This window comes from Scardinius erythrophthalmus (genome assembly GCF_964197995.2).
Source record: "Scardinius erythrophthalmus genome assembly, chromosome: 1".
In the NCBI taxonomy this organism is placed as follows: Eukaryota; Metazoa; Chordata; class Actinopteri; order Cypriniformes; family Leuciscidae; genus Scardinius; species Scardinius erythrophthalmus.
In genome coordinates, this window is record NC_138221.1 from 26,042,418 (window position 1) to 26,067,379 (window position 24,962).

The 24,962-nt window shown below is 40.6% G+C and overlaps 1 protein-coding gene across 1 annotated transcript in view; it reads right to left on the reverse strand.

Moving 5' to 3' along the window:
* Nucleotides 1-15,401, reverse strand: part of LOC308697563 (von Willebrand factor A domain-containing protein 7-like) — a 91,416-nt gene extending 76,015 nt beyond the window's left edge. Inside the window, exons 1-3 of the mRNA XM_081376889.1 lie at nucleotides 15,352-15,401; nucleotides 14,915-15,247; nucleotides 14,572-14,668 (exon numbers count right to left, since the gene is read on the reverse strand). The gene's annotated coding sequence lies outside the window, so the exon portion shown is untranslated. The remainder of the gene's footprint in view (nucleotides 1-14,571; nucleotides 14,669-14,914; nucleotides 15,248-15,351) is intronic.
* Between the last annotated feature and the right edge of the window lie 9,561 nt (nucleotides 15,402-24,962).

The window sequence follows — 24,962 nt, forward strand, 5'->3', positions numbered from 1 at the left end:
GTGTAATATTGCGTTAAAAAATACAAAAAAATGTAAAAAAAAATTTTTTTTGGTTTAGGGTGGTTGCTAGGGAGCTCTTAGTGGTTGCTAGGGTGCTAAAACTGGTTGCTAGGGTGTGGCTATGAAGATTTTAGGCCATTACTTATTGGCTGCTTGATAATATAAATCCTCTGAGGGAGAGAGAGAGGGAGAGACGCAGGGCTGTCAGGCCCTTTGGAGTGGTGTGTGTGTGAAAACGTCGGTTGGGATTCAAATATTTTTAGAATGCCCAATGTAAAGTCAATGGGGACTTTTTTGGCCGCTTTTTCGTCCGCTGTGCGAACATCGTACACCCGATCGCTTAGAAAAGTCATAGCACACCTCTCCTCAATGAGCCGGTCGATTTGACACTTTACTCAGGGGTCTGTGACAAACGGTGCGGGGCGCATTACGCGCCAAACTTTGTCCAGAATAATAATAATAATAATAATAATAAGAATAATAAGTATGAGCAATAACAATAGTGATGCCTTGCTTTCAGCAAGCACCACTAATAATAAGTATGCAAGAGAACACTAATGATGCCTTGCTTTCAGCAAGCACCATTAATAAGTATGAGCAATAACAATAGTGATGCTTTTAAAAAAGCACCACTAACTAGAATGTACATTTCCTGAAGAAAATGTGAAGTGGTGCTTGCAGTGGCAAAATTCGCCACTGGGCAGATGTTAACACAATTAACATGTTGTGATACCATGATATACCACGTTTTAGCATTATTTACCACGATTTACCATGTTTCTAAGATGATTTATTACGATTTAACATATTCCAGCATGATTTACTATGATTAACATGTTGTTAGAATGATGCTAGCAGGATTAGCATGTTGGTTGGATGATGCTAGCATGATTAGCATGTTGCTAGCATGCTTTTAACAAGATGCTAGCATGATTAGCATGTTGCTAGCATGCTTTTAACAAGATGCTAGCATGATTAGCATGTCTCTAGCATGTTTTTAGCTAGATGCTAACATGATTAGCATGTTGCTAGCATGATTAGCATGATCCTAACATTATGCTAGCTTGATTAACATGTTGTTAGCATGATGCTAGCTTTATTAGCATGTTGGTAACCTAATGTTAGCATTATTATCATGTTGCTAGCATTATGCTAGCTTGATTAGCATGTTGCTAGCACGGTTAGCATGTTGCTAGCATGATGCTAGCTTGATTAGCATGTTTTGCTAGCATAATGCTAGCATGAGTAGCATGTTGCTAGCATGATGCTAGCTTGATTAGCATGTTGCTAGCATAATGTTAGCATGATGCTAGCTTGATTAGCATGATGCTAGCTTGATTAGCATGATGCTAGCATTATGCTAGCTTGATTAGCATGTTGTTAGCATGATGCTAGCTTTATTAGCATGTTGGTAGCCTAATGCTAGCATGATTAGCATGTTGCTAGCATTATGCTAGCTTGATTAGCATGTTGCTAGCATGGTTAGCATGTTGTTAGCTTGATTAGCATGTTGCTAGCATAATGCTAGCATGATTAGCATGTTGCTAGCATGATGCTAGCTTTATTAGCATGATGCTAGCATTATGCTAGCTTGATTAGCATGTTGTTAGCATTATGTAAGCTTTATTAGCATGTTGGTAGCATAATGCTAGCATGATTAGCATGATGCTATCTTGATTAGCATGTTGCTAGCATGATTAGCATGTTGCTAGCATGATGCTAGCTTGATTAGCATGTTGCCAGCATGTTTTTAGCAAGATGCTGTTGCCAGGTGGTTGCTAGGGTGTTCTGGGTGGTTGCTATGATGTTGCTAGGCAGTTGCTAAGGTGTTCTGGGTGGTTGCTAGGCAGTTGCTAGGGTATTCTTGGTGGTTGCTAGGGCGTTGCTAGGTGGTTGCTAGGGTGTTCTGAGTGGTTGCTATGGTGTTGCTAGGCAGTTGCTATGGTATTCTGGGTGGATACTAGGGCATTGCTAGGCAGTTGCTAGGTGTTCTAGGTGGTTGCTAGGCAGTTGCTAGGGTGTTCTGGGTGCTTGCTAGAGTTTTTTGTGGTTACTAGAGCATTTCTAGACGTTGCTAGGGTGTTCAGGGTGGTTGCTAAGGTGTTTTTGTTAGTTGCTATGGTGTTACTAGGTGGTTGGTAGTTGTCAAATATGGTTACTATGGAGTTTTTATAGAGTTCTTAAAATCTTTAATAACGAGTGCCTTCAGTACGGCACTCGGCCTGCGGCCTCGTGCCTATGGCCGAATAGGCACAAGCATGGAGCAATATCGCAAGGCCACAAGAGTAAAATTGCTTTAAAAAATATAAAAAAAATTAAAAAATGTTTTTTTTTGGTTTAGGGTGGTTGCTAGGGAGCTCTTAGTGGTTGCTAGGGTGCTGAAACTGGTTGCTAGGGTGTGGCTATGAAGATTTTAGGCCATAACTTATTGGCTGCTTGATAATATAAATCCTCTGAGGGAGAGAGAGAGGGAGAGATGCAGGGGTGTCAGGCCCTTTGGAGTGGTGTGTGTGTGAAAACGTCGGTTGGGATTCAAATATTTTTAGAACTCCCAATGTAAAGTCAATGGGACTTTTTTGGCCGCTTTTTCGTCCGCTGTGCGAACATCGTACACCCGATCGCTTAGAAAAGTCATAGCACACCTCTCCTCAATGAGCCGGTCGATTTGACACCTCATTCATGGGTCTGTGACAAACGGTGCGGGGCGAGTTACGCGCCAAACTTTGTCCAGAATAATAATAATAATAAAAACTAGAATGTACATTTCCTGAAGAAAATGTGAAGTGGTGCTTGCAGTGGCAAAATTCGCCACTGTGCAGATGCTAACACAATTACCATGTTGTGATACCATGAGATACCAAGTTTTAGCATTATTTACCTCGATTTACCATGATTCTAAGATGATTTATTACGATTTACCACATTTCAGCATGATTTACTATGATTAACATGTTGTTAGAATGATGCTAGCATGATTAGCATGTTGCTAGCATGATTAGCATGTTGGTTGGATGATGCTAGCATGATTAGCATGTTGCTAGCATGCTTTTAACAAGATGCTAGCATGATTAGCATTTTGCTAACATGTTTTTAGCTAGATGCTAACATGATTAGCATGTTGCTAGCATTATTCTAGCTTTATTAGCATGTTGCTAGCATGTTGCTAGCATGATTAGCATGTTGCTAGTATGATGCTAGCTTGATTAGCATGTTGCTAGCATAATGTTAGCATGATTAACATGTTGCTAGCTTGATTAGCATGTTGTTAGCATAATGCTAGCATGATTAGCATGTTGCTAGCATGATGCTAGCTTGATTAGCATGTTGCTAACATTATGCTAGCATGATTAGCATGTTGCTAGCATGTTTTTAGCAAGATGCTGTTGCCAGGTGGTTGCTAGGGTGTTGTGGGTGGTTGCTATGGTGTTGCTAGGCAGTTGCTAAGGTTGCTAGGCAGTTGCTAGGGTATTCTTGGTGGTTGCTAGGCAGTTGCTAGGGTATTCTTGGTGGTTGCTAGGGCGTTGCTAGATGGTTGCTAGGGTGTTCTGGGTGGTTGCTATGGTGTTGCTAGGCAGTTGCTATGGTATTCTGGGTGGATGCTAGGGCATTACTAGGCAGTTGCTAGGGTGTTCTGGGTGGTTGCTAGGCAGTTGTTAGGTGTTCTGGGTGGTTGCTAGGCAGTTGCTAGGTGTTCTGGGTGGTTGCTAGGCAGTTGCTAGGGTGTTCTGGGTGGTTGCTAGAGTTTTTTGGTGGTTACTAGAGCATTTCTAGACGTTGCTAGGGTGTTCAGGGTGGTTGCTAAGATATTTTTGTTAGTTGCTATGGTGTTACTAGGTGGTTGGTAGTTGTCAAATATGGTTACTATGGAGTTTTTATAGAGTTCTTAAAATCTTTACTAACGAGTGCCTTCAGTACGGCACTCGGCCTGCGGCCTCGTGCCTATGGCCGAATAGGCACAAGCATGGAGCGATATCGCAAGGCCACGAGAGTAAAATTGCTTTAAAAAATAAAAAAAATAAAAAAAATGTTTTTTTTTTGGTTTAGGGTGGTTGCTAGGGAGCTCTTAGTGGTTGCTAGGGTGCTGTAACTGGTTGCTAGGGTGTGGCTATGAAGATTTTAGGCCATTACTTATTGGCTGCTTGATAATATAAATCCTCTGAGGGAGAGAGAGAGGGAGAGACGCAGGGGTGTCAGGCCCTTTGGAGTGGTGTGTGTGTGAAAACGTCGGTTGGGATTCAAATATTTTTAGAACTCCCAATGTAAAGTCAATGGGACTTTTTTGGCCGCTTTTTCGTCCGCTGTGCGAACATCGTACACCCGATCGCTTAGAAAAGTCATACCACACCTCTCCTCAATGAGCCGGTCGATTTGACACCTCACTCAGGGGTCTGAGACAAACGGTGCGGGGCGAGTTACGCGCCAAACTTTGTCCAGAATAATAAGAATAATAATAACTAGAATGTACATTTCCTGAAGAAAATGTGAAGTGGTGCTTGCAGTGGCAAAACTCTCCACTTGGTTGCTAGGGTGTTGTACATGATTGCATTCGAGCCAACAACTATGTCTGTACGATGTTGTGGAGCTGAAATATGGCTTCTATATGTTGCAATATGGTTGCTAGGAGGCTCTAAACGGTTGCTAGGGTGTGAATTCAGTTACCATGGTGATAGTTACAGACTGTTTCCCAACCAAAACAAAACAGCCAACCCCCATCTCTATACGATGTTCTGATGCAGAGACATGGGTCTTGATAAACGGTTGTTAGGGTCCTCTGTTTGGTTGCTAAGGAGTGGCTTGGCAGCTGCCAATCATGAAACTCCAAAGGCTGCTTGTCAGTATGAATGATTCAAACCAAATCCCATGCCTCTGTGACATTCAGAATGGAAGATATCCCTCTTTGGATTTTGGTTGCTAGGGTACTCTGTTTGGTTGCCATGGAGTTGCTTGGCAGCTGCCAATGATGAAACTGCAAAGGCTTCTTGTCACTGTGAAGGATATAAACCAACTCCCATGCCTCTGTGACATTCAGAATGGAAGATATCCCTCTTTGGATTTTGGTTGCTAGGGTTCTCTGTTTGGTTGCTATGGATTTGCTTGACAGCTGCCAATGATGAAACTGCAAAGTCTGCTTGTCAGAATGAATGATATAAACCAACTCCCATGCCTCTGTGACATTCAGAATGGAAGATATCCCTCTATGGTTTTGGTTGCTAAGGTGCTCGACAATGGTTGCTAAGGAGTGGCTTGGCAGCTGCCAATGATGAAACTGCAAAGGCGTCTTGTCACTATGAATGATATAATCCAACTCCCATGCCTCTGTGACATTCAGAATGGAAGACATCCCTCTTTGGATTTTGGTTGCTAGGGTTCTCTGTTTGGTTGCTATGGATTTGCTTGGCAGCTGCCAATGATGAAACTGAAAGGCTTTGTGTCACTATGAATGATATAAACCAACTCCCATTTCTCTGTGACATTCAGAATGGCAGACATCCCTCTTTGGATTTTGGTTGCTAGGGTACTCTGTTTGGTTGCTATGGAGTGGCTTGGCAGCTGCCAATGACGAAACTGCAAAGGCTTCTTGTCACTATGAATGATATAAACCAACTCCCATTTCTCTGTGACATTCAGAATGGAAGATATCCCTCTTTGAATTTTGGTTGCTAGGGTACTCTGTTTGGTTGCTAGGGAGTGGCTTGGCAGCTGCCAATGATGAAACTCCAAAGGCTTCTTGTCACTATGAATGATATAAACCAACTCCCATGCCTCTGTGACTTTCAGAATGTAAGATATCCCTCTCGGATTTTGGTTGCTAAGGTGCTCGACAATGGTTGCTAGGGAGGGGCTAGGAAGAGTTGAGGTGATTCATGATTGGCTGTTTGGTGCCCCAAGTCAAACGAGACCACCCTCTAGTTTCTATGACAATTCAGTCCGGAGATATCCCTTTGAACTCTTTCAATGGAAGTCTATGGGACTTGTTGCTAAGGTGCTCTAAATGGTTGCTAGGGCGTGGCTTGATAGCTTCACAATGATCCTAAGAGACTGATTGGTCGTCTGAGTAAAATGAGCCCACCCCCTTGTCTCTATGATACTGTGATCCAGAGCTACGTTCATTACAAAATCCCTATGCAATTTACCATAGTAGGAAAAGCATGTGTGTTTCACGGGACATTCCTTCCCCATAGTAAGTCAATGGGGCAACTTTGGGACGCTCCTGCCCCCCAGGGGTGCAACTTTTACCCCATTGTGAGGTATGTTCTTACAGAGCCTGTCAGCCTCTTCAAATGTGGCAAATCACACGTTTCTGCGAAATCCTCGCTCAGAGCTATGAGTGCTCAAATTTCGTCGCAATGTTAAGTCAATGGAACTTTTTGGGCCGCTTTTTCGCCCCTGGGGTGAACACCGCACCCCCGATCCCCGATAAAAGTCATAGCACACCTCTCCTCAATGAGCCGGTCGATTTGACACCTCATTCATGGGTCTGTGACAAACAGTGCGGGGCGAGTTACGCGCCAAACTTTGTCCAGAATAATAATAATAATAATAATAATAAGAATAATAAGTATGAGCAATAACAATAGTGATGCCTTGCTTTCAGCAAGCACCACTAATAACTAGAATGTACATTTCCTGAAGAAAATGTGAAGTGGTGCTTGCAGTGGCAAAATTCACCACTGTTTCTAAGATGATTTATTACGATTTACTACATTCCAGCATGATTTACTATGATTAACATGCTGTTAGAATGATGCTAGCAGGATTAGCATGTTGTTAGCATGATTAGCATGTTGGTTGGATGATGCTAGCATGATTAGCATGTTGCTAGCATGCTTTTAACAAGATGCTAGCATGATTAGCATGTTGCTAGCATGCTTTTAACAAGATGCTAGCATGATTAGCATTTTGCTAGCATGTTTTTAGCTAGATACTAACATGATAAGCATGTTGTTAGCATTATGCTAGCTTGATCAGCATGTTGCTAGCATGATTAGCATGTTGCTAGCATGTTGCTAGCATTATGCTAGCTTGATTAGCATGTTGTTAGCATGATGCTAGCTTTATTAGCATGTTGGTAGCATAATGCTAGCATGATTAGCATGTTGCTAGCATGATGCTAGCTTGATTAGCATGTTGCTAGCATGATGCTAGCTTGATTAGCATGTTGCTAGCATGATGCTAGCTTGATTAGCATGTTGATAGCATGATACTAGCTTGATTAGCATGTTGCTAGTGGTGTTCTGGGTGGTTGCTATGGTGTTGCTAGGCAGTTGCTAAGGTGTTCTGGGTGGTTGCTAGGCAGTTGCTAGGGTATGCTTGGTGGTTGCTAGGCAGTTGCTAGGGTATTCTTGGTGGTTGCTAGGGCGTTGCTAGGTGGTTGCTAGGGTGTTCTGGGTGGTTGCTATGGTGTTGCTAGGCAGTTGCTATGGTATTCTGGGTGGATGCTAGGGCATTGCTAGGCAGTTGCTAGGGTGTTCTGGGTGGTTGCTAGGTGTTTTGGGTGGTTGCTAGGCAGTTGCTAGGTGTTCTAGGTGGTTGCTAGGCAGTTGCTAGGGTGTTCTGGGTGCTTGCTAGAGTTTTTTGTGGTTACTAGAGCATTTCTAGACGTTGCTATGGTGTTCAGGGTGGTTGCTAAGGTGTTTTTGTTAGTTGCTATGGTGTTACTAGGTGGTTGGTAGTTGTCAAAGATGGTTACTATGGAGTTTTTAGAGAGTTCTTAAAATCTTTAATAACGAGTGCCTTCTGTACCGAAGTGCCTTCTGTACTTCTATGGCCGAATAGGCACAAGCATGGTTTGGCTTTACCCAGAGGTGGCAGTTGGTAAAAGTCGCCCACGGCGAGGACAGAGATTCCCCCGAAAGGTTTTTTGCTGCCTTTGATTTGCTGACATCTCCAGTTTATGTAGGCAAAAAGATCCTTCGAAATCATGGACACTTCATCGATGATAAGAATCTCCACGTCGCGTAGTCTTGCTCGTAGTTCATCTAGGGCATTTCCAAGTCCTTGATACGGTGGCTTCAGATTCCTTGGAAGTTTCCAGATGGAATGCAGAGTTTTACCGGATATGTTGAACGCTGCCGTTCCAGTAAACGCACTCAAGAGCACCGTAGGCACGGATAGATCTCCTTCCTCTCGTAGTCGAGGCAGTTGTCGCAGAATCTTGGTCGCTTCCGTGTATATGCACTTGATGACGTGTGATTTGCCACAACCAGCACCACCTGACACGAAGTAGAAAAACTGTTCTGGATTATGACCCCACACACGCTTCTGACACCACTGGCAGACCGTGTAGAATATGGCTGCCTGCGTCTCGTTTAGACTTCTAAACAACCTCCTGACAAATTCGATGCTCATCTGGGGTGCCTCTATTTGTGGCACGACTCCATCTCCATGTTCAAGAATCTGAAATTCTGGGACATCATCTTGTACATCCTCATCATCTGGATTGATGTCTTGTCGTTCTGCAACGCACTCTAAACGATCCACTTCAATCTCTGGTGCAAAGGCGGCCCATGCGTTCTCGGGTGGCCCTTGCTGTTGCAGCTGATCGAACGCCTTATCCACCTCGTCGCTGTGTTTTTCGAATTTTTCCTTGTGTGCTTGCACTATGGCGCAGACAGGGAAAAGCAAACCAGGGGTTGTCCAGGGTAGTTCCACCTTTGCACTCTTGTAAAATGTTTCATATGTCGGAAATCTAGGCGGTTTTAGCTGCTCGTTGCTTCGATGTGGCATATAAAGCTTAAGTAATCTACTGTAAAACTTTTCGGGTTGTTTTTCCTCCGAATAACGTGCATACCTAATAACTGCAGCCTTCCCAGTTCTTTTCTGAAAAAAGCCCATGCCGTAGAGCAGCTGGTGAACATTCTTGCCTTTTGTTTGTTGACCGTACACAATGCGGCACTCCGAAGCAAATTCTGCCAGACACATCTTCTCAAAGTCACGCGTTTGAGGCCTTGCTCTGTATTTCTCTATCATCCCTGACATCCACACATCCTCCGAATCAGGATTTTTGTTTTGTAGGACGCTTAGGGGAAGACTCATCTTAAGCGCGTCATCATCCGTCGGTAGAAACACAACACTTCGTGAACACTTCTTCAACGGTAAGCTGCATGTTCGTGCCACAGACTCCTGAGCGCTAACTTGCCTGTGTTTTGAGTAGGCTTGCATTATCTGCTTCATTTCATCTTCCTCGCTAACGTTCGTCTCACGCACACTCTTGATTACGTTCTTAAGTAAATCGCCCATTTCATGCTCCGGCTTGGAAATATACGAAAGCATATACATAACGCAGCTAAAAGCGTCAAGAACAAACTGAATGTCCATATTAGCGTTCCATGCCCTCAACAAATCGGGATTGTATCCATTCACCCAAGACTCCTTTGGATCACGCTTCAGCAGAATCACGTTGGCATTGGACAATGCTTCGACGTTCTCATTGTAGTCATCGATGGACAACTTACTCTTTGTCAGTAGGTCTGACAAGCTGTCAAAAGAGGCTTGGGGGTCATTCAACAGATCCCACACCGGCTTGAGTTTTGTCCTGGCTTCACTCATTGCCTTTTGAGCAGCCTCCCGTCTCAACTTCCTTCTGTCTGCTTGCTTTTGCTCTTTCTCATGCTCTTCTTCAGGACGCTGTGGTTGTTTAGATGCAAACATGCAGCTTCCAGATGGAGAAGCGTCCGTGTCATCCTCTTCTTCAGGACGCTGTGGTCGCGGACGAGTGATCGTGGTGCTAGACACCGGCAATTTGGGGAACCCAAATCGACACAATAGATTTCCCTTCTTACAGGACTTTGAGTGGTTCCTGCTGTGAAGCTGGACCTCTGTGACGATCTTGTGAAGCTCAGGATCAGCCGAGGGATCGGGCAACTGGCAGGTTATGTTGCGGTCAATAAAGTCACAAACATCCTTATCAGAGTCCTTTTCAAACTCGGGTGCGTCCTTTATCCAAACAAGAAGATGGATATGTGGGCTTCCTCTAGCTTGAAACTCCACTCGGTAAAAGTAGTCCTCAACTTTACCAATGGGTTGGGCAGGCGACAAAAGCAGATGAGTCATTAGCGCATCCACCCGCTTCTCAAACATACGCATGACAGTGACCGGATTGCTTCGGAGGATTTCACACTTTGTCGTCCAGTCAAGCTCGGAAAAGTCGACGTGTTCACCTTGCTGGGCCTTGATTGCTGTAATTACTTCAGGCCATCTCATTTCGGCTGCACTGAATGTGCAAAAAAACGTAGGGGTTCCTAACTGTCTTATCATGGCCTGTAGATCCCTCAAAGTTTTCTCCCAATACGATGGAGAGCCTCTCAGTGGTTGCATGAACCGCGTGGCGTCTCTGTTGTGTACCAATCTTTCAATCTCCCGGTTGTCTTGAAGCAGTCTGTTAGAAATTCTTCGGCCATCTCTTGTGAGAGGTTTGCCTTTTCGCAACTGAATAGACATGCTGTTTCTAGCCAGTTGCGTTTCTGTTACAAACTGTGCAAAGAAAAGATAACTCTGATCTTTTGCAAAACGCGTGTCCACGCTGAACAATCTCACGTTGAAATACATACTGGGAGATATTGAAATTTGTCTTTCCTCGTCAATGGAATTTTGTCCAGTGGGGAATTGAACAGGGAAAGCCATAGCTTCCAGCTTTGGGATCTTGAAAAATCCAACAGGCTTTTGTCCTTGTGCAGGTGCGATACTAAATATTCCCTCACCGTACGACAAGATCTCCTGTCCGATGTCGGGCGGCTGCATGCACGTGTCTAATGTGAGCCCGGGTCGAAGCTCATCCTTTTCCTCGACGCTAACGTGTTGCTCATCCTTTTCCTCGACGCTAACGTGTTGCTCATCCTGCTCAGCAACATCGACTTCTTGTTGCATCTCAGAGACTTCAGCTTCCTCGTCTAGGTGACTTTCAGAGACATCAGCTTCCTCATCTATGGGACTTTCGAATATAGCCGTTTCTCTTATGGAGATATTCCTGTATTCCGAATGCATTGCTTTCAGCTTCGATAAAGCTGCAAGTACGTTATGCATGTTCACCGTGTGGAACTGCTGGTATCCTTTGAACTTAACATGTCTCTTCAGCTTCACCTGCAGCAGCTGGGCCTCACTTCTTGGTCTTGGCAGAGAGTTGACAGTCTTCTCCATCTCGGAGGGCACACACACGACGGCACCACGTACTGCTCTCTGCTGTCCTTTGGGTAATGCAACTATTTTTGCAAATGGTAAAATTTTTGCAATGAGTTGACGTTCAAGGACATTTAATTCATCCAATTCCGCAGGGATTGGTGGCAACTCCAGTTTGTTGGCTGCTGCAATTGAAGACATCTGTCCTCTCTTGAGGTGGCTGTCACAAGTGTGGCAAATCCATTCCTGTCTTCTTTCTTCCGGAACTACGCAGGAACCTGAGCAGGCATTATCACAAGCGTGAACATACTTCCCAGTTAGGCAAGACATTGCAACATGAACATTTTTGTAATAACTTGTTCTATTACAGACCTTGACTTGATTAGGAAACAGGGCTCTGTGACAGACTGTGCAGACATGTGTAGGGCCATGCTGAATCTTACACCGGAATGCATGTATGGCACTTTCCATCACTTTGTTAACACAAGGCTGGGGTGTTTCCTGGCTGGGACGGATATATGGTTTATATTTATTTTTGATCCGCAGTGCGCATTGCAATCGATGAAGAACGTGATATGAAGCATCACCCGCACATTTCTGGGTCTTGCGCAGCGTACATCGCAGGATGTGATGTGCTCTGAACTCTGGGTCACCTGCATATCTGTTAACCATGTAGGCTTTCATTTTCCGCTGGAAGAGAGTATCTGTGCTGTACCTCTTCTTAATGTACTCTTTTTTCTTCTTTTGGAAGAGAACATCTGTGCTGTACCGCTTCTTACTGTATTCTTTCATCTTCTTCTGGAAGAGAGCATCTGTGCTGTACCTCTTCGTCATGTTTTCTTTCATCTTCTTCTGGAAGAGAGCATCTGTGCTGTACCTCTTCGTCATGTTTTCTTTCATCTTCTTCTGGAAGAGAGCATCTGTGCTGTACCTCTTCGTCATGTTTTCTTTCATTTTCTTCTGGAAGAGAGCATCTGTGCTGTACCTCTTCGTCATGTTTTCTTTCATTTTCTTCTGGAAGAGAGCATCTGTGCTGTACCTCTTCTTCATGTTTTCTTTCATCTTCTTCCGGAAGAGAGCATCTGTGCTGTATTTTCTCACTATAGACCATTTCATTTGGTTTCGGAAGAGAACATCTTGATTATACTTTACCTTATTTGCTTCTTTTTTCTTTGATTGGTATTGCAAAGAAGTGGCATACCTCCGTCTCTCACAATCCCTTTTTTTATGTTTCCTGGTGGCATAAGGTGCAGCCGGGTTCTTAGGTTCACTGCCTTGTTTTGACATTTTAAATGTTTTACGCAATTCTTTTCTTCTTCGGTGCTTATTTGTTTTATCTGCCACATCTCTGTTTTCAGCTCCTGAGCCAACAAAATTTACTTTGGCTCCAACATTTGTTGCTGGTTCTGGTAGAGCTGAAGTCACTTGTGATACCGGTTCACAAACAGATGAAGGCAGTTGGACAGACTGTTGCTCTGCTTCAAAAGACACAGGCATAAATTCATAGCTGGTCTCATCACCACGATCCCGGAAGATCTTGAGAACTCTGTCTGCCATGTCACTCAGGTGGGTGAAAGTCAACATGACAGCAGTTCCATGGCCAGTTGGATGGGGCAAGCCTGCAGCAGTCCTCGAGTGAGAATCAAAGTATCCGTACCTTCCAGATCTGTCTCTGAACACAGCAATACACTCTGGAGCAACAAGGAGCAGAGCATGCCTGACATTTGTTGAGAGACACTGCAGTCTTTCAGTGAGAGGAAGCCACCACTCTTCAGTGCCAGGGGGCCCTGTGGCTCTGAGGTATCCAAACATCACTCCTGACTTCAGCACATTATGTGTCCGGTGAAATGATGCCACGCTCAACGGTACTTCCTCCATTGTCAGATGGTTGCGATTAAACCTCCCTTCAGCAATAAGCTGCATTTTAATATAGACATAACACGCATCTCCCTCCTCTAAAACTCTATCAAGGTCAGGCATCTTGAACGTAATCCCTTCACTCTGATTAGCTAAAAATGTCAACGCTACACACGTGCACTGATGATTTCTAGAGAAACTCTCATATCTATCATCACCTTGACAATGAGATGCCTGCACAGACAAAACCCTGGGTGCAATATCACCACCTTCTGCATACGTTCTTACTGAAAACTGAGCTACAGCTGCACTGGTGCTGGCCTGTTCAACCTGTAAATAATCATTCATGGAATTAGGCTGTAGGTAAAAATTAGTGTTATAGAATCTCTGTTAAATTTTAAATTGCACTTCATAGTGTTTGGGACAAAGACATTTTTGTTAAACATTATTAAAGATAAACTAAAAAACTAAAGAAAAGGCATTTAAAATGAAAGATTAATTAATTTATTTTAACAATTTACATTATAATAAATGTGCTATACGGATTTGCATGTGTGTGAGACAGAACTGCTTGTATGGTAGTAAAATAATGACAAATGTTTTTTTTGTTTTTTTTAATCTTGTTGAATTGCACTACTTGAAAAAAATTACATAACATTATAATCTTGTTCATGGTAGAGAAAGCTGCTTACATGTACAAAACTAACTGTGAAGACTTAAATGTAAACACGGCTTATGTGTCTTTTACAAACTTTCCACTGACGTCTGTGAAAAAGGGATGCGCTCGACCAGCTCGCACTGCTCTCAATCCACTGCATGTTTTTCTCTGATCAGCTCGCATACCACATCTATGTGTTATTATATTTTGTTTAATTTTCCACTAATAAGATACATTTACTTCATAAACAGCCTTCTTTTTTATCCCCTCTGTTGTCAGTGTTTCTTTGTCTGGACACAAACACTGTACTGTAGCCTACACACGCTGCCTGGTATTGGTTATTGGTTTCATGGCATTTTTACGAGTACGAGTACATGAGCTCAGTATCGGGCCCGATACTGATACTGGTATCGGTGCATCCCTAATGGAGATTATCAATTGGCAATCTACTGATATTCATATACTTATAGCAAGTGAGCATTGATGTTTTTTTGTTTATATCTAGAGCTGCACGATTAACAGAAATTAAATCGAAATCACAATTTGGCTTAGTGTGATTATTTAAAAAATTGCAATATTTTAATTAAATAAGTATATGCGCAGCACTGAGATCAAAGCAGATCGACACCAGTTCACAGTAAATGCTACTCCATCTCTGCAAGCACTGTAAATTTGAGTCACTTATAAAAGGTGTATTTGAAAATCATAGAATAAGGCAGAGATTATATTATTTAAAAGTGTTGTATAGAGTGATAAAGTCATTATGATTAGCATTGCAGGGTCCAGGCTGCGACCAAAAAAGTCGTCATATACGACCATTTTTGAAGAATTTGCAAGTTAAAATTGGATGTGGTCGCATTTGTGAAATCGTGACAGCCCTAGTCCCAAACATTAAGGTGCCCTGAAATGAGCATGTTGCAAGACACAGATATCAATAGTACCTGGTTAATCCTGGAGGGTCTGGTCTGGTCATCCTCCAGGTCCAACTTTCTCCAACGAATTTTTTGAGCCTGAGATCTCTTTCCTTTCCGTGGCATCCTTTAAAATATGAAGAGATAAAAAGAAATGACAAAAAATTATTCTTGACAAATTTATCTGTTTAACTCACTAATTTCAGTGAATTAAGTAACTTCTAAAAGTAGAGATTTTACTTTCAAGTCTCAAATCATAAAAAGTAGCCATGGATTTCTTTTTTAATACTCAAAAGTAATACATATTTAAATGCACTTATTTGTTAAGTCAAATTCATTTTAATTGGACATTCTCACTTAGGTAGGCACATACTTTGAATGTTCTCCAGATGTAACAGCTGTTGAGCCTAAAAAGATAAAACCTGTAGTACTCTCAGGAAGAAAACAAACAGTTAAACAAGAACAAAGAAAGAGACACTGTGTAAACTTGTAAATTGCAATAAAGGTTTTTTTTTTTTTTTTTTGGGGGGGGGGGTAGGTGGTGGATCGGTGGGTTGAGTGGGGTGAATGTGGAGGGGGTAGGTCGTGTGATGGGGTGGGGGTGAAGGTGGAGGGGGTAGGTGGTGGGTGGGTGGTGAAGGTGGAGGACGTGGAGTAAGAAATTAAATAAACTGCTCTCTGTAGAAAACGGCAAAACCCAAGGAACCTGAACAAGATATAAAAACAGCCATATTAAGGCACAGGGACTACAATTATGCTGATGGGATGAAAATGCCATAATACAGCTTAAGAAACAATATTAATACTAACCAGAGAGAAAAGTGCAGCAGAAAATGCAGGATGTGCTCTGATCAGTCAGTCTGAAAAAAATAATGACAACATAATGAAATATGCCTTTATGATAATGATTATGATACTTTATGATATTTTATCTATATGTAGAATACAGATAATTTTAGGAATTTATCTCAAGAAAGTCTTTTTTTGAAATACTCTTATATTTTCTAGAAGCTGAGTTATGTCAAATATGCTGCCTAAAACCTGTGATGGACCGACCATACAGCAGGTTTACAAAGTGGTTTGGAGAATGGATGGGTAAATGTAGTCTTAATTATTTGTGGCATAAACAAAACAGTTTTTTTCTAATAGCTTTTATATTCATGATCATTTTTAAACTATAACGATTTTCTTATCAACAAGCTAAATCTGAAGCATTTTTTATTTGTGGCCATGTCCCTAATTAACTCTTTACCTTTGAAATGCAGTAAAGGAATGCTTGTGAATCAGTATTCTGAAACAGAGAAAAAGAGTGTCATAAAACTCAACACCAACTTCACTCACAAACCATGTAACTTGAACTTTTATTGCAAATAATAACACTGGAAAAAAAGCTGAAAATGTTCACCTCACTCACACCTTCACCTAAATGATTTCTACAAAAATGTTTGTCATTTTCTACAAAAATCTACACATTGTTATATATATATAACCTGAAAATACTGTAGTTTATTAAGGTTAAATCTTACTAACCAATATTAATAATAAAAAATGGGGTAAGCACTTCTGAGTTCAGAGTAAATTAGTTGTTTGTAACACTTTAGAGTATGGTTTGATTTGTTAACATTAGTTCATGTATTAGGCTAACTAACCATGAACAATACATTTGTTCCTGTATTTATTAATCTTTGTTAATCTTAGTTAATAAAAATAAAGCTTTTCATTGTTTGTTCGTGTTACTTCACAGTGCATTTACTAATGTTACCAAATACAACTTTTGATTTCAATAATGTAGGCTACTAGTAAATGGTGAAATTAACATTAACAAAGATTAATAGTTTATTAATAGTTAATGTTAACTAATGTAGTTAACAAGAGTTTGATTAATGGAACCTTATTGTAAAGTGTTACCAGTCTGTTATACACCGATTCAGACGTCTTGTGAGTTCAGTGTTGGACAGATCAGTTGTTTTAACAATTCATTAAAGTGAATCGGTTCAAAAGAGTCTTTAGTTTTGCGAGTCGGACGTGTACGCGTTGAGTGATTATCCCAGCAGTTAGAACATCGCACAAGATTGTGTCAACACAGAACACATTTTATCACTGAATAGTTTACCATCGTGTCATTTGATTTTGATAAATAGCGCGAGGGAGAGAGAGCAAGACATCGCTCTGCAGATGTGAGAATGCGCGCGCGCCGCCGGGGTGCGTGGCTATAGTGCTCAACACTGCATTTGATAGACATGAACACTGATGTAATGCACTAGTCGACACTATTTGATCATAATTATTTATTACCATAAAATATATTCTAACTATAACTGAACTAAAACATAGTGAATTTATTTTTAATTGATAAAAGTTACACTCAAGGTGTTTGGTCGGTTTTGAGGCCGACCCACAATCTATAAGGAATATCTGAAGGTTAACTTAAACACAAGAAAAACAATTTTGTCTCTCCATCACTCCTCAAAATACTGTGAATCTCGTCAACGTAGTAATCGATGCGTTATGCGTCACATCATGCTTTAATATTGACCAAAATTGCTGCAAATATAGTAAAGCTGCCGTCTCTATCCTACTGACCCTTTCAAACAGATTGTAAGCGGGGATTTGTGTAACATGAAGCACGTGACAGCAAGGCGCGAAAGTTATCAACTTACTCTTGAGAAATACCAAAACACTCATGGAACTCCCGTTATATTAAAAGCTAAATACAGAGCAAAATTAATATCTTACATACATTATATTTGCACTTTGTGGTTTATGATTACAGAATTCTGTCAGTGAGCGCGCACTGAAATCGGTTCTCTCACCGCCTTTGAAACTTCAACGCTGTCTTTGACATGAAGCGACGTGCATCAATCGACAATTTTCATTATAATATTTCTGCGTCCATATGCATGAATGTAAAATACAACAAACGGCGAGTACCATATGTATACTTGTACATTAGCACATAATCTACCATTAAGGATGCTTTAGCTTAAAATAAGCGCCAAAATAACACACTACTCACGCAGTATTTAAGCTATTGTAAGCTACACAAACAACAAAAACCAAAGGACGTAATATTCATCAGACACAAAAAATATCATGTTACGTTTTCACACAAAGATTGAAGTGTAATGTTAGCTAGCTGTAGACATAAGATATCATACATTACCCTCTTTACAGAGAAAAAGGTAGCTTCAGTGCAAACAAAAACGATATTAACTACAACTCATTACAATACGAATAATATTAGCTACATATAATTCAAAGAGCTGCATTTGACAATACAAGGCTTTATAAAACAGCATATTTGAAAACAACCGTCTCCACTTACCTCAAGAGAATAATGGAGCAGTTGACCAGTTGTGCTCCAGTGAAGTCGATCTCGCAACCAATCAGCGGCGAGCTTTGATAGTACAACCAATAGAATCGCACTTTCTAGTGATGAATCAGTCATGAATGATTCATTCATTGTAAACAAATCTATGACTCGCTCACTCGTTCGCTCATTCACTGATCCTTATAGTGTATGACATATATGCAAGGAATGAACGAAGTGTGAGTGAGTTCTGACGCTGATACACGGTAGGAGAGCTCGAGGTGTCGCAGAAACGGCTTTGTCACACGTATTCACGTGATTAAACTACTTTTATCTTACATGTTACTTACTTTTTAAAATAATATTAATAACAATCGTAATGACATTATTTTGTAATTATATATACCTCTGTGCCACCTTTGTAGTTTCATCGATTGAATTGGTTAATTATGCTTAATGTGTGTATAATCATTAAATACTATAAACAACAACAAACAAACAAAAATAAACACACATTAACAATGGTAAATTATGCAATGTATTTATTGTAAGGTTTTTTTAGTTTGTTAGAAACTCACACTCACAGATGACATGGTCGTTGAGCGCCCTCAGGCGACCATTATGATTACATTTAAATAAATAGGGTTGCTAAGGTGTCCTGGGTGGTTGTTAGGTGGTTTCAAGGGAGTTCTGGGTGATTGCTATGATGTTGCTAGGCAGTTGCTAAGGTGTTCTGGGTGGTTGCTAGGCGGTTGCTAGGGTATTCTTGGTGGTTGCTAGGGCGTTGCTAGGTGGTTGCTAGGGTGTTCTGGGTGGTTGCTAGGCTGTTGCTAGGGTGTTCTGGGTGGTTGCTATGGTGTTGCTAGGCAGTTGCTAGGGTATTCTGGGTGGATGCTCGGCATTGCTAGGCAGTTGCTAGGGTGTTCTGGGTGGTTACTAGGCAGTTGTTAGGTGTTCTGGGTGGTTGCTAAGCAGTTGCTAGAGTGTTCTGGGTGGTTGCGAGTGCCTTCAGTACGGCACTCGGCCTGCGGCATCGTGCCTATGGCTGAATAGGCACAAGCATGGAGCGATTTCGCAAGGCCACGAGTGTAATATTGCTTTAAAAAATATTGCTTTTTCAAGGGTGTTCTGGGTGGTTGCTATGGTGTTGCTAGGCAGTTGCTAAGGTGTTCTGGGTGGTTGCTAGGCGGTTACTAGGGTATTCTTGGTGTTGCTATGGCGTTGCTAGGTGGTTGCTAGGGTGTTCTGGGTGGTTGCTAGGGTGTTGCTAGGGTGTTCTGGGTGGTTGCTATGGTGTTGCTAGGCAGTTGCTAGGGTATTCTGGGTGGATGCTAGGGTGTTCTGGGTGGTTGCTAGGCAGTTGCTAGGTGTTCTGGGTGGTTGCTAGGCAGTTGCTAGGGTGTTCTGGGTGGTTGCGAGTGCCTTCTTGTGCCAAATAGGCACAAGCATGGAGCGATTTCGCAAGGCCACGAGTGTAATATTGCTTTAATTTTTAAAATAAAAGCAGTTGCTAGTGTGTTCTGGGTGGTTGTGAGTGCCTTCAGTACGGCACTCGGCCTCCGGCCTCGTGCCTATGGCCGAATAGGGTGTTCTGGGTGGTTCAGTACGGCACTCGGCCTGCGGCCTCGTGCCTATGGCCAAATAGGCACAAGCATGGAGCAATATCGCAAGGTCACGAGTGTAATATTGCGTTAAAAAATACAAAAAAATGTAAAAAAAAATTTTTTTTGGTTTAGGGTGGTTGCTAGGGAGCTCTTAGTGGTTGCTAGGGTGCTGAAACTGGTTGCTAGGATGTGGCTATGAAGATTTTAGGCCATTACTTATTGGTTGCTTGATAATATAAATCCTCTGAGGGAGAGAGAGAGGGAGAGACGCAGGGGTGTCAGGCCCTTTGGAGTGGTGTGTGTGTGAAAACGTCGGTTGGGATTCAAATATTTTTAGAACTCCCAATGTAAAGTCAATGGGACTTTTTTGGGCGCTTTTTCGTCCGCTGTGCGAACATCGTACAACCGATCGCTTAGAAAAGTCATAGCACACCTCTCCTCAATGAGCCGGTCGATTTGACACCTCATTCATGGGTCTGTGACAAACGGTGCGGGGCGAGTTACGCGCCAAACTTTGTCCAGAATAATAATAATAATAAAAATAAGAATAATAAGTATGAGCAATAACAATAGTGATGCCTTGCTTTCAGCAAGCACCACTAATAAGTATGCAAGAGAACAATAGTGATGCTTTTAAAAAAGCACCACTAATAAGAATAATAAGTATGAGCAATAACAATAGTGATGCTTTCAAAAAAGCACCACTAACTAGATTAAAAAGTTCGTCGAGACAAACTTTAAGTTGGCTTGAGAAAGCTGGACCAGAAAGTTTGAAGAAGTTTGAAGTTTAAAGTAGTTTAAAGTTTAAATTAGTTTGAAGTTTAAATTAGTCTAAAGTTTAAATTAGTTTGAAGTTTTAAGTAGTTTAAAGTTTAAATTAGTTTGAAGTAGATCGATAGATGAGTTTGTTAGTTTAAATTTTACACACAGACACGCTCACTAACTCTCTCTCACACACACACACACACGCACACACACACACACTTATGCACATACACCCACACTCATGCACACACTCACTCACTCACTCACTCACTCACTCACTCACTCACACACTCTCTCTCTCTCTCACTCACACACACACTCACGGACATACACTCACACATGCACACAGACATGCTCACTAACTCATTCACATACATACACACACACACACTAACTCACACACACTCTCTCTCACACACATACACACACGCATATACACTCATAAATGCACACACTCACACACACACACTAACTCGCTCACACACACACAGACACGCTCATGAACTCACATACACACACACACACACACACACACACACACACACACACACACACACACAGACACACTCACTAACTCACACACACTCTCTCTCACACACATACACACTTACGCACATACACTCACACATGCACACACACACAGACACACACACACACTCACACATAGACACACACGCTCTCTCTCTCTCTCTCTCACACACACACACACACACACACACACACGTTTTGAGCTTAGAGTTCATTAGTTTAAAGCATGAAAAATAAATATGCCTCAAACATTGCAGTAGACTATTAAAAGATATTAAATAATTCACAATTCAAGTATAATTGTTCCTATGCCACCAAATGGCATTCTTCAAACTGGCATCCCCTTTATGGAACATGAACACATCCTTAACAACAAGTTAGATCTTTCCTTTTTAACAAAAGAATAACAAGAAAAAAAAAACAGTAATAATTTAATTGACACAAAACTTACACCTGTCAATCAGGTGGATTGACTATTGTACATTATTAATCTGTGTGAGTGAGTGATTTATTAATATTTGTGAATGATGTGTGTGCATGTGTACACAGCAAAAACTCCAGTGTTATATTAACACTCCTGGGAGTGAATACGAGTCCACACTCAAGAGTGTAAAAGTGTTAAAATATGAGTGTTAAATTAACACTCAAGAATGTTAAAGTTAATGAGATAATTAAGTGATTAATTGAGTGATGATTGAGCATTATTGAAGACACCTGATGATAACAAGCAGAATCACTGAAGGAGAAAATCACAAATTGTAAGTTACCATTATGGCGATTTGTGTTTGCTTTAGTTGGACTCTAGACCCTTTTATGTTTACTTTAAATTTTGTTTGTCTGCTGTTATTGATTTATAACAGTCAAATGAACAAAGAAAAGTGTGATCTGATAGTGTTGGTTATGTTTTGACATAATCATGTTGTGAACCTTAAAAACGAAATGTATTGAGGTATCTTAACTTGTTAATTACAGCTGCTCTGCGATTCTACAGCATATGATTATCAGTATTTTTCATATAATTCAAAATAATTAATAAACATTGTTCTGATCAAAACACTTTCAAATGAATTTATTTATTCAGATATCAATAATCAGCCTGTGAATCTCAACAATGGTGACAATAATAAAGCATGTTGCAGTGGCTGCCACCAATCACAACTCATTAATGGCTCCCATCATGCATTGCGGTATGAATAAATTATGATCTGAATTGTCTATGTAATTTACTTTTCCTAATTGAATATTCTGCTCGTCACCATTGTTGAGATGCATAGACTGAATCTTGACGTCTGTGTGTGCCTAAAAGAAAGATTTTTTTATCTTTTTTTTTTCAAAACAACTTTTAAGAAATCCTTTGTATTATATCTAAAATTCTGGATATTTATGCAGAATCACAGTTATGCTGTAAACAACAACGTAAATCTAAGTCAGAAATAAGGATCTTAATGAGTTCAGTGATCAAGTTCAAATGATGATTGTCATAATATAACCAACACCATCAGATCACTTTTTTGCTTTGTTCATCTGGCAGTTATAACTCAAATACAACAGTCAGACAAAATTTAAAGTAAACATATATGGGTCAAGAGTCCAACTAAAGCAAACACCCATCACCATAATGGTAACTTACAATTTGAGATTTTCTCCTTCAGTGATTCTGCTTGTTATCATCAGGTGTCTTCAATAATGCTCAATCATCACTCAATTAATCACTTAATTATCTCATTAACTTTAACACTCTTGAGTGTTAATTTAACACTCATATTTTAGCACTTTTACACTCTTGAGTGTGGACTCGTATACACTCCCAGGAGTGTTAATTTAACACTGGAGTTTTTGCTGTGTACACATGCACACACATCATTCACAAATATTAATAAATCACTCACTCACACAGATTAATAATGTACAATAGTCAATCCACCTGATTGACAGGTGTAAGTTTTGTGTCAATTAAATTATTACTGTATTTTTTCTTGTTATTCTTTTGTTAAAAAGGAAAGATCTAACTTGTTGTTAAGGATGTGTTCATGTTCCATAAAGGGGATGCCAGTTTGAAGAATGCCATTTGGTGGTATAGGAACAATCAGGGCCGTGCACAGACCTTTTGAGGGGCATGTGCTGAAACTGAAAAAGGGCACCCCCTCCCATTTTCAATAACACAAAAAAATAGTCTCAAAAGCTTTAGATTTATTCACGATTAATAACAACCATAATAATAATAATACTGATAATATAGATAAACAGGGTTTTAAGGGCTTCTTTAAACCTAATTACAACAGCAACCTTCTGTGAGCCAGGGATGTTGGTCACTTGAAGGTCTCTTATTCACTACACTTTCCCTAAAATAAGCCAGCAATGAAAAAAAAGAAAAAAAAAATAGTGTGAAGAGTACAGTTGCAGTGAAAAGCATTTCTGAAGGATCACGTGACACTGAAGAGTACTGAACTGGAGTAATGATGCTGAAAATGCAGCTTTGATCACAGAAATCAATTACATTTTAAAATATATTAAAGGTCCCGTTCTATGTGATCCCATGTTTCAAACTTTAGTTAGTGTGTAATGTTGTTGTTAGGGTATAAATAATATCTGTAAAATTATAAAGCTCAAAGTTCAATGCCAAGCGAGATATTTTATTTAACAGAAGTTGACTACATAAAACGGCTCGATTGGACTACACCCCTCTACTTCCTGCATTAGTGACATCACCAGAACCGTGTTTAGACTAACCTCCGCCCACAGGAATGCTCCCTCAACTCTACTGCACTGTAAATGATTTCTGTTGTTTTCACAGCATTATACTGTTTTTCTCAACAGTTTCTTGCTGTATAACCTATGTACAGTATGTTACTGTAGATTTTGTTGCTTTCACAGTATTATTGTGTATTTTCAACAGTTATGTACTGTGCACACAGTTGACAGTATTTTACTGTAGATTTTCAATGCATTCTGGGAAATTATTAGTTACTGTAAAGCTAAATACAGCAGTGCAAAGAGGCCACGAAAAACACCACACACAATTCCACAAGTAAAATTGCTAGCTTGTTAACATTATCCTTACATAAAACATTTGCAGGACTGGTTGACCATTAACAGTCTTCATTTCTGTCAGTGGGGGGCATGAGAGCGCACTTGAATGAGTTTTTCTGTTGTGTCAGTGCATCAGAGCTGTCATTTCTGCCGACCTGGAACTTCGTCATATGGTAAGTAATAAATCTTAATATTTAGGCTATATGCATGGATTCTAGAAAAGTTAAAGTTAAAGTTTAAAGTTATTTAGAGAATGGCTGACCACGAGTTCGATATTTATTCTCAACATTTTACTATAAGCTGTGTACAATATGATACTCTAGGTTTCAATGTAGTTTGGGAAATGTTACTGTAAATTTAAATACAGTAGTACGAAATGACCGCGAAAAATAACCACAAGCTGCCGTTTTATGAATCTTCAGTTCCCTGAGTAACTTTGAGAGCGCAGGCCTTTGCATCCCGTCGCTGTGTCGGTCGGCGAAGTGTTCGCCATAAATATCTGGTTAGTGATGAATATTTATATGTTTTTATGCAAACTAAGTAGTGGCAGGTTAACGTTAGTTTAGAAGAACTGCCCGCGGCTTCTGACTTAACGTTACAGGCGTTAAAGAACATAAGCGGATTTCCTTTATGTTGATAGCTAGCCTAACTTACTTGATTAAAAAATGTGATTTTATAAACATAGATTGCATATGTAGCCTCTTATAAGGTCAGAATGATCTAATAATTTTGTTATTTACCATTTTAAGTCGGTGGAAGCGCCTGCGCGTTTATTATTTTACATATCATACGGTTGGGAATTGAAAATCGATCAATGTATCCTGAAATTGGATACCCAAGGATTCGGATTCTTGTTATAAAATTACATTTTCGATTCCTCTTATTGATTTATTCGCGCTTATTTTCGGCTAAATCAGAATTTTCTTTTACACGTCTGTGAGGACCTGACCTGGCGATCTGCCAGGACCTTGTGCAGTTACCTCAGTCAGTGTTCATTCCATAGACAGTATGGTTCATTCATACACTTTTGTTACAAATTGATTTCTTTTAGAAACACCAATGGCTTTTTATTTTACACAAGTGATGGTTTAGAGCTTATATCCCCTATTGTGATGTGACTTATTACAGATTATGCTACATATTGTGATCACTCTTGATTCAGTTGGAAAATATAGATATATATT